The sequence below is a fragment of the Gobio gobio genome (genome assembly GCF_949357685.1).
Source record: "Gobio gobio genome assembly, chromosome: 4".
NCBI classification, from domain to species: domain Eukaryota; kingdom Metazoa; phylum Chordata; class Actinopteri; order Cypriniformes; family Gobionidae; genus Gobio; species Gobio gobio.
This window is the reverse complement of record NC_137100.1, coordinates 45,768,098-45,781,395: the sequence shown is the minus strand read 5'-3', so window position 1 is coordinate 45,781,395 and position 13,298 is coordinate 45,768,098. Positions and strand designations below refer to the sequence as shown.

General features: G+C 39.1%; 1 protein-coding gene across 50 annotated transcripts in view; it reads right to left on the bottom strand.

The window, feature by feature from the left end:
• Positions 1–13,298, bottom strand: part of arvcfb (ARVCF delta catenin family member b) — a 275,297-nt gene that overhangs the window by 95,738 nt on the left and 166,261 nt on the right. The window contains exon 2 of one of the 50 annotated variants that reach the window (XM_079813822.1): positions 8,088–8,289. The exons of 48 other annotated variants lie outside the window; for them this stretch is intronic. The gene's annotated coding sequence lies outside the window, so the exon portion shown is untranslated. Of the gene's footprint in view, positions 1–8,087; positions 8,290–13,298 lie in introns of those variants that run through there. One more of the 50 variants, XM_079813827.1, reaches the window with a different exon arrangement.

Here is a 13,298-nt window from a genome sequence, read left to right as displayed (position 1 = left end):
CCAGAGAACACGTCTCCACTGCTCTAGAGTCTGCTCTACCACTGCATCCAGTGCTTTGCATTGGACTTTATGAAAGGCTTGGATGCAGCAGCTCGGCCATAGAAACCCATTCCATAAAATTTTCTACACACGGTTCTTGAGCTAATCTGAAGGCCACACGAAGTTTGGAGTTCTGTAGCCATTGACTCTGCAGAAAGTTGGTGACTTCTGCGCACTGTGCACCTCAGCATACGCTGACCCCTTCTGTGATTTTACGTGGCCTACCACTTTGTGGCTGAGTTGCTGTTTGTTCCCAATTGCTTCCACTTTGTTATAATACCACTAACAGTTGACAGTGAAATATTTAGTATTGAGGAAATTTCACAAGAGGACTTATTGCACAGATGGCAACCTATCACGGTACCATGCTTGAATTCACCTTAGAGAAATATACAGAAGCAAAATGAGATCTGTGGGAGAGCCGGAGCCAGATCTAGTTTATTTACAGTATAAAAATAAACACATGACCATGACATCAATACCTTTCAGGATACACACAGGAAGCAAAACAGTTTCATGTTCACCAGTCATCCATGAAGTTTGTTTTCCCGGTGAAAATTACCTTAAAATGATGGGGCATAAACCCATAAAAACCCCTACAGCACTCATGAGCTCATTTTTGTGCAACAAAAAAAAAAGTCTCCTCAGTCAGCCGGACAGAGATATAGCCCAAAGGCATGCTGAGGATTTTGCCACCAACCTGTGCATCATACAGTGGTGTCTTTATCACGGATGATCCGCGTCACATGGGGGAAATCTGCTGCCACAGATAGCAGCTTTGCCTTTATGACAACTTTCACACAGGTGAACTCCTGAACCCAGCATCGCGTTCGGGTGCTTATGTGAGTGTGCTTGCATAGCACGTCTCATAGAATTGAGAGGGGAGTTTCTGGGTAACCCTACGGGCTTCAGAAAATGAGCCCCTTTTTAAGGCGTTCTAATTTTAGAATGAAAGGAACACCCACGATTCCTTTCTTCCAGAAAAAGACAGACTGACAATAATTATAAACATTTGGGGCATGTCTAAATACATTAACCAAAGGCTTCTTTACATTTCTTTCTAACTTATACATGCAGTAAACGCTTTAACACACAAGTCTCTGAGCATTAAGAACAGATTCAAAGCTGTGGGAGAGTCATGTGTTCCTTAGCAACATGGACTTTGTTAAGGAAACTTAAGGACTTTTGCTAAGTAAGAGAAAAAAAATAAGACCCCAGTTCACCCATAGTTTCTGTACATTAGAAACGCAAAGGCCTTTTCCTGTGTTATATCATGTTTCAAAACCTCTTGTGTTGAATCTGCACATAATTAAGGGTTTGGTAATTGCACAGCATGGTTTCTTACGCAAAAGAAATACCAGGGTTTTAATTTCATCCTTTTTCCCTGCAAGGAGCGACGGTGAGGTGTGTGAGATAAACATCAGTCTTCCACAATGGCAAATTGAGACCGAGCTGGAGCAGATAAGATGAGCCGGAGCAAATAGAGCAGATAGGCAAATGAGAAAAACGATTGGCAATTAAAAAGCTTCTGAGTAGCGGAGATACTTTGCTATCAGGCCTGTACCTGGATCCACGCTAGATAAAAAGGCCACCCGTCTGTAAAGCTGAGAGAGCAACATTTGTGCTCTCCACATTTCACACCTCAAACACAAGCAACCATCTAAAGCCTTTCTAATTTTGCTCTAAGTGTGTTTTTTTTCTTTTTCTTTTTCCACCTTTGACACAATCTGGATATATTATAAAGAGTGGAATTCATAATGTCATACTTACTATAAGTAAAACCCAAATAGCATACAACATTTGCAAAAATGTGGACTATGCAACAGATTTTACAGTGCGGAATAACCCCACAATGCAATTCATACATTTTTTTCATTTCCATTAAAATGAAAGAACCATAATAATGGACCTTTTTCACAGACTGTGAGGACTGCCATTTTTTTCTGATTGTTGATAATAATGCTCCTGTCAACTATGACTGCCCAAAATCTGCAGATTTGATTTGACTTTCGGCACTGTTGATGCATCAAGGCTGCAAATCGGGAGAAATATTAGGGCAAAAGTTGTGTTTTGTAGATTAATCGGTCTCCAATTAATCTTTCCTATTTTACTACTGTTTAACCAACTATTTAAAAAAAACAGCAGGTTGTATAGCTAGGTTGCGGAGATGGTGGTCCAGTGGGTTAAACCACTGAACTGATAATCAGAAGGTTGCTGGTTCAATCCCAGCGGTCACCACCAGTGTGTCCTTGAGGAAGGCACTTTACTCCACGTTGCTCCAGGGGGATTGCCCCTGTAATAAGGGCACTGTAAGTCGCTTTGGATAAAAGCGTCTGCCAACTGCATAAATGTAAAATGTAAATGTAAGCTACAATGTATACTGTGCAGTATCCAGTGAGTAGCAAGCTAGCATTTCATTCCACCACTACTCTGAATGAAAAATGTCTCCGATTTTCTTTAGATTCATTTGCGTCCGATTAATAGGTTCATAACCGTTTGCAGAGTGAACAAAACACCATCAACTAGCTTAATATCACTCCAGAGAAGGTCTGCAAGATACAGAGAAGATTAGTTTGCGCACCTCCACTTTGTTCATTACAGTTGCCATGCATCACCTGGGCTGTAGCCTCGCCGTCAGTAATGCATCGTCCTCTGGCTAACAGGATTTCAGTCAGACCTCACAGCAGCAATCATCGGCAAGATCTTACACAATTAATCCATTTGCCAAGAGCGTTTGTATAACCTTGGGTCATAAGAGTTTCCCATCAACTTGCTTCTTTTCCCGCATCCATCTTCATGACCGAGTCACACCCGCCATGCCGGAATGTGACAGCGAGCGGGAATTAGCTTTCATTTCACTGCGCTGTACTTGTGGAAAATTGAGCAAATAAATCAGACAATTTAAAAAACAAATAACTGAGAAGAGGGCACACAGATCTCCTCCGTATGACTGCCTGGGGAGGTTGAGTGGAAGTAAAATGGATGGAGGGTAATTGGATGGAGGGGACACAATCAGTGACGAGAAAGAAGCTGAAGACTCCAGTCTGACTCACAAGCCAAAGGCCCAAACCAACGGACAGATACGTCCCAATGGGGTGGCATGATGCGGGAAGAGGGGAAGGGAGGGGATAACGGATGGTCAAATGCATTTAGAGGCAACGACTAGCAGATAAGCTTAACTAAAAAAGGGATGGAAGGACGAGGGATGAAAGAGAAAAGGCGAGGAATAGAGGCTAGCTGGCTGTAATGGCTCTGCTAATCTCTTTGTCCTCCTGAGTGATCCAGTGCCAAATCGCCATCCTCTCATCGTCTACAAACACGGGGGCCTCATTTTAGACATTCCTCACTCATTGGCCGCATCCATTTCTCTAACAACAGTTTTGAGAAGCCATTATCTTTCTCCCCTGGCACCCTTGGTCACCCCTTTTGTTCTTTTGTTCCAGATTCCCAGGTCTAAAAAAAAAAAAACGAAAATGGCAAATCTCAACAGACCTCAAAGGAACACCTCTCTCTCTCTCTCTCTCTCTCTCTCTCTCTCTCTCTCTCTCTCTCTCTCTCTCTCTCTGAAAAAATATAAAATAAAAAAAGTATTTACTCAGTGAAGCACAACTTTTCGTCTGGCACAAGTTTTCAAGCTTTGTTTGCATAATTAATAAAAATACATGATCTATGTGATTCCATTAACCCCCCACCAGTCTTGCTCGATGAAAAATATTTTTCCGACGGTAATTTTGAACATCTGGAAAGAATTAGTCACGTATCCAAGTTACACCCTTCTGAAAGATTTCTGGCATGGCGTGGCTTTACAGCGGGGCTTGAAAAAGCACACAGTTGCCCGCACTCTCACACTTTCACTCATATAATTCAGCTTACGGTCAGTGCTCCCTTTCTGGAATGCAACCCTGACAACACAGCCAGAGCATATATCACTCCTGTTGTCCTATAAAACTAGGTAAACACAGTAAGAAGAAAAAAAAGGCTGTCAAAAAAAGAAAGAAAGAAAAAAAAACCTTCTGATTGTACAATAAAAAAACAGGAGTTTACAAATTAGTGAAACCTGTTGAAACCCCCCCCCCCAAAAAATAATCAACATCATAACTACTAATTAGTTAATAATTAGTTAACAGATAATAATAATGGTATGCTACGGTGTCAGGCGAATCGGTTGTAAATAAAATAAAATGTTAAAACAAAACATTTATTACAAATGCTATTGATTAATGTTATTATAATGAATAAACAAACAAACAAACAAACAAATAAATAAATATGTAGAATTTAGGTCAAAACGGATAATCAAAACAGCACTTCAAGTTAGCAGGCTAATCAGTCAACGTATGCTAAGATAGCAGGATAATAAGTTGGTAAGCTAATCTTATCAAATAGTGTTATGCAAAGCTAGTGTAAATTTATTAGCCTGAATACTAACTAAAAAAACTAAACAAAGACAAATGTATGATTTGACCATTTATAGTTTCTGTAATATAACATGATGTAACATGACTTAAAAAAAAAAAAATCTGCGATTCCGCAATCACTGAATACAACGCTAAATTAACAAAATGTCACATTTTCTTGTGGTCCTACATAATTCTAGCCTGGTCCTACCAGACTCTCGTACATTTCATTTGTACAGAGAGTCTGGCCACTCTCCATTGACAAGCGTTAACTTCCTTGAAGGCAGGTACTCTGTTGAAGTTTAAAACTATTGGATATGCCCAGAGCCACTCTGGATCTGCCAAAACCAATCGCAAACGTTTGGTCGTAACGTATGTCATCTCAAACTAGCGCACGACATCAATGTCATCGTTCTCAGCCACTCCCTCCGTTCATTAATTGGACCGGTTAAAATTTGACCGGAGAAAACCAAAGAATATACCGCAATCCCAGACGGAGTACTGAAGGAAAATGAAAATTGAGCAGAAGTACATAGGGGGGTGGAGCCAAGCTAACATAATTCGCCATTTCACCACGAAATAATCGCAATTAAAAAAAAGAAGACTCACAAATATATATATATATATATATATATATATATATATATATATATATATATATATATATATATATATATATATATATATATATATATATATATATATATATATATATATATATATAATTTAATTATCCCTCATTTAATTAAAGTTGTAAAGCATTATATTCATAAGGATACAGATACATTTACATTGATGGCGATATGCACTGAAATATGAAATATAATATATACACATTACTCAGAAGTTAAACAAAAATGATAAGAATTTAGATAGACATGTGTACGTGCTACTTTTGATAACTTTTCCTGTGACACGCTGTTTTAATGACAGCAATCTCACAGATCTCATGTTATGACCAAATATTTTTTAGCAAGAACGATGATCAGTGATGCACATTTACTTCAATATTACAGACACTGCAGGATTCGGTGGTCGAACGGTCCATTGTCCGGTTTGAATAGGTCCAATGATAATAGCTTTACTGTACAACCGCAACTGCACGGAGGTTTTGATTTCGTGACTTTTGACTTCACAAAATTATGAGAAAATAGCTACCACTGTATTTGAAGGATACAACTTGAAGAAAACGGTAAGATGCACACGTTTCCTTTTTAAAATACTTTTGTCAGTGATGCGCCAAGTCAGACAATTGTATTTACACTGCAATAAATAGGCCTGTTTCCATTAAAAATAACACATCCTAAAAGATATGTTCACATTATCTGCATGCATTTGATTTGATTTGAATTAAAATAGCCTAACATTTGGCCTGTGGAAATGAATGAATCAACTCTATTCTAAAAACATTATCTGAGTATTTTATAAAGTATTTTATAAAATTTAGTTTTTATGGATATTTTGATAGGATATATTTATTCTAAAATGTAAAAAGGATATTGGATGATTTTCAGCAATGTATTGTGTAAGGCACAAATGGCATTTATAGTCCGTATCTAATATTTTTTAATGTGTTGTACCAGTGTTAAACATGGTGTCACGTGGATGGGAATATGCATGGAAATTATATGCAGATGAGGTTATGCATAGGCGTTGTAAGCTCCATATATGGTGATTTCGGGGAGGAGACAGGGTGGAGATTCACGTACGCACAATCTTCTGCTGACTGTGATTTATAAAGGGATTTTTGCGCAGGTTCTGGCTTTTGTGCGTACGTACACTTTTAGGATGCAATCTACGGAAAGTTTTATAAATGAGACCCCAGATGTTTCCAAGCTTTATAATGGCAGTGAACAGGGCCAATGAGTTTGAAGCTCAAAAAAGTGCATCTATCCATCATAAACATACTCCACACGGCTCCGCGGGGTTAATAAAGGCCTTCTGAAACAAATCGATGTGTTTTTGTAGGAAAAATTACCATATTTAAAATGTTATAAAGTAAAATATGTAGCTTCCACCAGACCGCCTACCAAATTCAACTTGCGAAGAAAGTATATCGCTAGCCTGGATGCCAGCCGAATTTAGCCCCGCCCACAATTTTTTTTGCTCGGGCAATTCGGTCTGGACTCGCTCCATAGAGGAGTAATTATGCCCGAACAGAAACTGTTCGGACCAATGAAATTGTCAGGGCGGGCTTTAGACGATGATGGACAGATGATAAACAGTAACGTAATCATCCACGTCATCGAAGGCTCTTGGGTTGAATTTGCTCTTATCCTAAACGGAGAACTTGTTCGTATATGCATTCACCTTCACTATTTCTCTCAGAAACGATGATCGTGTTGGTAAGTACTCTGTGTATCCTTAAATTATTTTATTACTGGCAAAGATCGTTTACACTCATCTTTTTCTTGTAACGTTACTTAATCCAGCGTGCGTGCATACAGGGTTTCCAAGTGTTTTTGCAATGTCGCGCACAATTGCTACTCAAAACTATAGCCCAAAACAATAACTTTCCGGGGTGTTCTCCGGAAAAAAATGGCGTTTGGTTGGCAAAATATGTTATTTTGGCAAGGTTGCCTGCTAAAATTCGCATTCCTGGGTTTATATAATCACATAATTGGGGTCGCTTCAACCCGCGGACATGGAGAAAAACACGGACTTGGCAACACAGTGCAGTTGAGTTCTGTTGACATTTGACAACTAACGTTACGCGTCGCTCCGTTGCTCTGATTGGTTGTGGGTCTATCCAATTGAGGTCTTTCCTGGCTCGGTTGAAACACGCCCCATAATCAAAGCTCAATGGAGCGGTACCAGACTCAAATTCTGACTAGAATTGAGTATGACCACGCCAGGCTAGTATATCGCCTCTCGCAGTTCAAAATGGCACCTATGGCTTGAGGTTTAGTAAATGATGGACTAATTTTCATTTTAAAGTGAACTAATCCTTTAAATAGCCTAATTATTGAGAGCTTTTTACTTATGTTAGGCATTAGTTTTGCTTAGAAGATTGTGCTCATATTGCCCACCCAAAGTAATCATGTAATTAAAGCTAGATAGTACACCGTTAGACTAGCTCAACTAGCAATCTAATAGCCTAACAATTTTGAAAATATATTATTATTACATTACTAATTTGTAAAGACTGGGCAAGGCTGTGCAGTGTGCACCAAAACCAACACCCCCCTTTCCAAGTCCATAGGTTGTTTTAAAAGTTCAAATGTATCAGAATATAGTCCAAAATAAACAACATAATACAGTAAAGGTGGTGTCCTAATTATACAAAAAAATTGCAATTTTTTGGTGTGCAAATTTCTGGAAATTACCACAACAAAATTCTGTTCACAATTAGTTTTTTTTAGTTTTTATCTGGGACTATAAAATAAAATAAAATAATTTACAAACAAACAAAATTAATTAATTATGAGTTAGGTTGATAGCTTATTCAACTTTCAACCTACAGAATCACTTTGCAATTGAAGTGGGATCATATCTTGCATGTGGGAGTTGTTTGTTTTACTAGAGGATGTGAAAAACAGGGAGTAATGCACAGTAGCACTGGATGAAATGGGTGAAGCAACTTCAGGCTATTGCTATTGGGGTTTTGGAGGGCAAAGGCCCATATGGACGTACAACAACAAAGGCACACACTACAAATACTGTTTTCTGGCTTCGAGTCAGCAATGTGGTCTCTCCAGGGAGAGGCGCTGGGAACCTTTGCCAAGAGATCGGTTCATGCAGGGTCTCCGGGCTGCGGCCATGGGCAGGGCAGGAAAGACATGTGTTTGACTTCCCCCTGTCACTGCTCTGGCTCCCGCTGTCCTGTTTGCTGCTTCTGCCACTGAAGGTCCAGCTGTTAACAGATCAAATATCATGCCTGGGGACCAGCCTACCTCAGAAGCACAACACTGAAATACAGTCACACAGAGGGCTGGATAGCGGCAGTGGGCGTCATGGACATTTTAACAGCCTAGGATGAGTGATTGCTCCATTCTCACTTTCTGTCTATCACATCCTTATCTTGCGAAGCCACTCAGAAGTGATTAAATCAGCGATAGACTTTATGATTGCTTGTGTGTGTGAGCAAGCGTTCACAAAGTCACACCAGTGAGCGAGCTACCTCTCTAACACATGCTTCAGGAAAAGGAAGGACCTGCTGTCATGGAAACCCTTGTTGTTTTACAGCGCGACTTATATTGTGCCGTGAGATAAAGGCTGTGTATTATATCCAGTGACCGAAGGCGCAGTGCATGAGAGACGTCGTACACACAGAGCTCTGGGCTCAATGCAATCTATCCTGCTCTGCCTCAAACTGTTTAAGGTGGTTATATTCCTCACGGTTCTATATTTATGAAGCCGTATGCGTCACATACATAGATTTATAACGGATAGCCATTGTGAACTGGTGTTGTAGTCATCCATCTCGAAGCAAAAACATTACTTACGTCCGTCAAGAGCCTCTCAGCACCTGAACTATACTTCACAAATGCTAAAAGCGACTGGCATTTCATGGCCCATTGACTAATGCATTGCAGTGCTGTTCCGTGTATGCATGCAGTGCACGGCTGAAGCGTTCAGGAACAACGTCTGTGAGCTTGATCAACCATCTGCACGTTACGGCGTCACGGAGACGGCCCTGTGAAATTGAGGAGTGGTCGGATGATCCATTAGAAACCCAGCCGGTCCTGTATGTGCCTCTGAGACGGTGTGGCTATTCATACCTCATGTGAAAGGCCCATCTGTAAGCAATATTCTCTCAGGATCCATATGAGCCCTAAAAGCACAGGCTACATGAAGAAACTGGATCTGATCCTTGGGGCTTTGGAGGCAGCGGAGGAGAAAGGCTCCACAGCATCAGCTATTGTATTGTTGCTTGTATATTATGATTGTATATTTAGGTATCTTTTGGCATACTAATGAATGCGTTTATTAAACACTGATTACATTTAATACATTTATGAATATAAATGCCTTAAATTCAAAGTATCTTGCTCTTTCTCTGAAATATACTCTTTGGAGAAACTGTAATATAGAAATATATTAATAAATATTTAAATCACCATGGCTAAAGTTACTTAAAAATACACTTTTCGAATATATTTTTTAAAATGTAATTTAATCCTGTGATAGTAAAGCTGAATTTTTAGCAGCCATTACTTCAGTGTCACATGATCCTTCAGAAATCAATCTACTATGCTGATTTGATGCTCAATAAACATGACTTATTATCAATGTTGAAAACGGTTGTGCTGCTTAATACTTGGAAACGTGGAAAACGTGATGCATTTTTTCAGGATTCTTTGATAATAGAAAGCATTTATTTATAAATGTCTTTCACTTTTGATAAATCTAACGAGCCCTTGAAAAAAGTGTATTTGAATATTTATATACACACAACCATATATATATTAGCCTGACGTTGTCATACTCAGATTATAGTCAGAATATGAGTGTGATACTGCTCCATTGGGCTGTGATTATGGGGCGTGTTTCAACCGAACCAGGAAAGAAAATGCCTATGCACTCAATTGGATAGACTTACAACCAATCAGAGCAACGGAGTAAGTGACGTATGTTGAGCAACGCATAGTTGTCAACAGAACTCATCTGCACGCACGCTGGAGGAAATAGAAGAAGATCTTTGCCGGTGTTGTAAAAAGAATTTACGGATACACAGAGTACTTTACAACACGATCATCATTTTTGAGAGAAATAATGAAGGTGAATGCATATACGAACAAGTTCTCCTTTTAGTAAACAAATTCAACTCAAGCACTCTTTGGTGACGTGGATGATTGTGTTACTGTTAATCATCTGTCCATCATCGTATAAAGCCCGCCCTGACAATTTGATTGGTCCGAACAGCTCTGGTTCGAGCATCCACAACGGATCAAGTACAGACCGACCAAACTACCCGACCTCAAATGTTGTGGAAGGGGCTAAGCTCGGCTGGCATCCAGGCTATATATATACACTGTATATATATACACTGTAAATATATTTACGTATCTATTTGCTTATCTATTTGTAATTTTTTACTCATGAAAATAGGATTATGACAAGATGAAAAATACTGATTGTAAGAACAAGGCTTTTTCCCCTCTGTGCATCTTTTAAAAGGTCTTCTAAATTCTCTCCATGTCTACAAACTTATGCATGTAGTGTGTATTACATGTAGCAAACAGAGTGAGTTATGTAGTGTCCATCAAAGAGACAAAACGTGAGAAGACAAGCAAAAAGCAATGGGACAAATTTTGCAGAGATACACAGAGAGAAAAAGAGAATAAAACAGAAAGAGAGTGATACTGGGGCATCATTAGTTCTAATGTATTCCAGCCCACTGCCATTCAATTTCAGCAGCCCACTACGAAGGTGTGTTTGATTAGCGGCAGATTGGATTTTGATTTCTGGAATATTGCCTCCTAATTGCCTGTTTAGATTTCTAATCATAGATTAATGGCACACAACAAAAGAGCTTGTGGATAATAAACCAATAGCTCAAGCGTAGCTAATTCATTCCCCCTACTCCACTATGGAGAAAGACTGCTCTTTCATTACGAAAAACAAAGGGCATTATTGTGCGTGACTTGCTTTTATAACAATAAACGAGTCTCTGACAAGTACCGCACAAACCGTGACCTGTAAAACATGCTCTTTATGAAAGTATCATTGAATCTAGTTTCATCATAAATTATAATTTTAGCCGCAGCTCACAGAAGTTACAGAACAAGCTGGGGATGTACCAAAGAGACTCCCGAGGCAACAATCATCTCTGTAAAAACAAAAACAAATCTATAAAAGAAGCTGAGGTGAGACCAGTTATGCTGGTATAGTAGTGCAATCTCTAAATATCTCATGGAACTCAGAAACTTCTCCTATGATCCAAGTCATGTAGTGTTTAAAAGTATGAAAATAAAAACCTACGGATAGACGAGAAAACAATTCAATATACAATATAATAATGTTAATATATAATAACATTTCTTATTTTTACAGTTTTATAATTGAATTGTGTGACAAGACATAACATGCTGTATGTGTGAAGAACACTATGTTCTGCATAGAACATCACAGCATTCAGAAAATGCAAAAATGTAAACACTTTTGCTAATCTTGTGTGGGCAACTTGAGCTGATTTGAATTATTTTTAGGATCAGAATAGTCATTATCTGATGCTCTAGTAGATGAAAAAGTAGATCTCCAGGAGATATCACAGCTGCCCACAGCCAGCCGGATATCAAACCCTCATTAATGCAGGAAGGAAGAGGCAGTACTGAGAGAAATGGCTTGTTTTTGTTAGTGTATCTGCGTGCATCCATGTTTGTGTCATGTCCAGAGATATCCAGCATGCTCCATCTGATTACAGCTGGATTCCTGGAAGTGTGACCCAAACAGCGCAACCATACAGCTGCCAAAACCATTTAGTTTCACTTCAACACCTCTCCATTCATCAGCCAAGTAACATGAAAACATCCAACATCTGATTCTCCTTTTTTTAATGACCAAATCCTAGCTTTCGAAGACGTAGCATTTAAAAGGTCCCATGACGTGAAAATTTCACTTCATGAGTTTTTTTAAAACATTAATATGAGCCTGTCTATGGTCCCCAGTTGGCTAGAAATGACGATAGGTGTAAACCAAGCAATGTGTGTCCTGCTCTGCCTTTGAGAAAATGAAAGCTCAGATGGGCCAATCTGGAATCTTCCCTATATGTCGTCATACACTCTAAAAAAATGGTGCTATATGGCACTTAAAGTGGTTCTTGGCTCGTAATCTTACGGCAACCTCTGTAAGTGCTGTATAGCACCAATCTTGGTGCTTCAGTGGTTCTTCAGCGGTTCTTTGGCTGAGGTGATATATAGCACCGCTACCATATACAGAACATGTTAAGATATGGTGCTATATAGCACCAAAAGTGGTTCCCATATGATTATGCCCAAGAGCCAGAGTGTACGGGGAAAGGTTACCTCCCCTTTATCTGCTTTGCCCACACAGAGAATTTTGAGAAATGGATTCAGTTTATTTTTTACATTCGCAATGTCAGTACAGGCTTTACAAACAGACTATTACGATATGGATTCGACAGCACCGCCACAAACAGTGAGTAACAGTGTTCATTAATGCCTGATCTGTGATCAGTGATTTCTGATGTGTAGCTAATTATTCAAGTTCACACAGACGTTTAATACTGTTTATGCATCAGTGAATCAAGTCAGTGACTAAACGATCAACTTCCCCTTGTTTCTCTTAGTAGCATGAAACAAATCTGTTATTTAACTACAGAGAGCGATCAAAGAACACTCTTTACAATGTTCGGAGCTGTCAATCACACATCGCGAGTGTATCTGCACACTTGCCCAAACTCCGGTTATAATGAATGACGCTGTTATGCCGCACAACAAAGCTCTTACTGTATTCATATCGATATTGTGTTTGCTGTTAGTTGTGGTGAAAGCATTTTGTGAGAGAAATAGCGCTGCATTGATGAGATCACGGCATTCACGCGATAAACAGACTGTCTGTCATCACTGCAACCTTTCAAGTGATGGGAATAGATCGTTGCATATAAACAAATGTATAACACATTTGCTATACGAGTGTACTCTCGAAAGGGAACTAAATATAATGCTCTTATCAACACTTTCACGATTCATTAATCTCGACAGCTGTAATAGTAAAAAAAAAAAACGTAGTAAAAGCATTCGAGAGGGGTTCCACGTGTAATATGCATTTCAAATGCAAAGATGTCAGCCAATCACAACAGTGGGCGTTTAGAATGAAGTCTCACAGCAGACACGCCCCTTCAAATGCCTTTATTTCTAAATTATGACATTTTATGATGTAAAAATTATACTAACAATA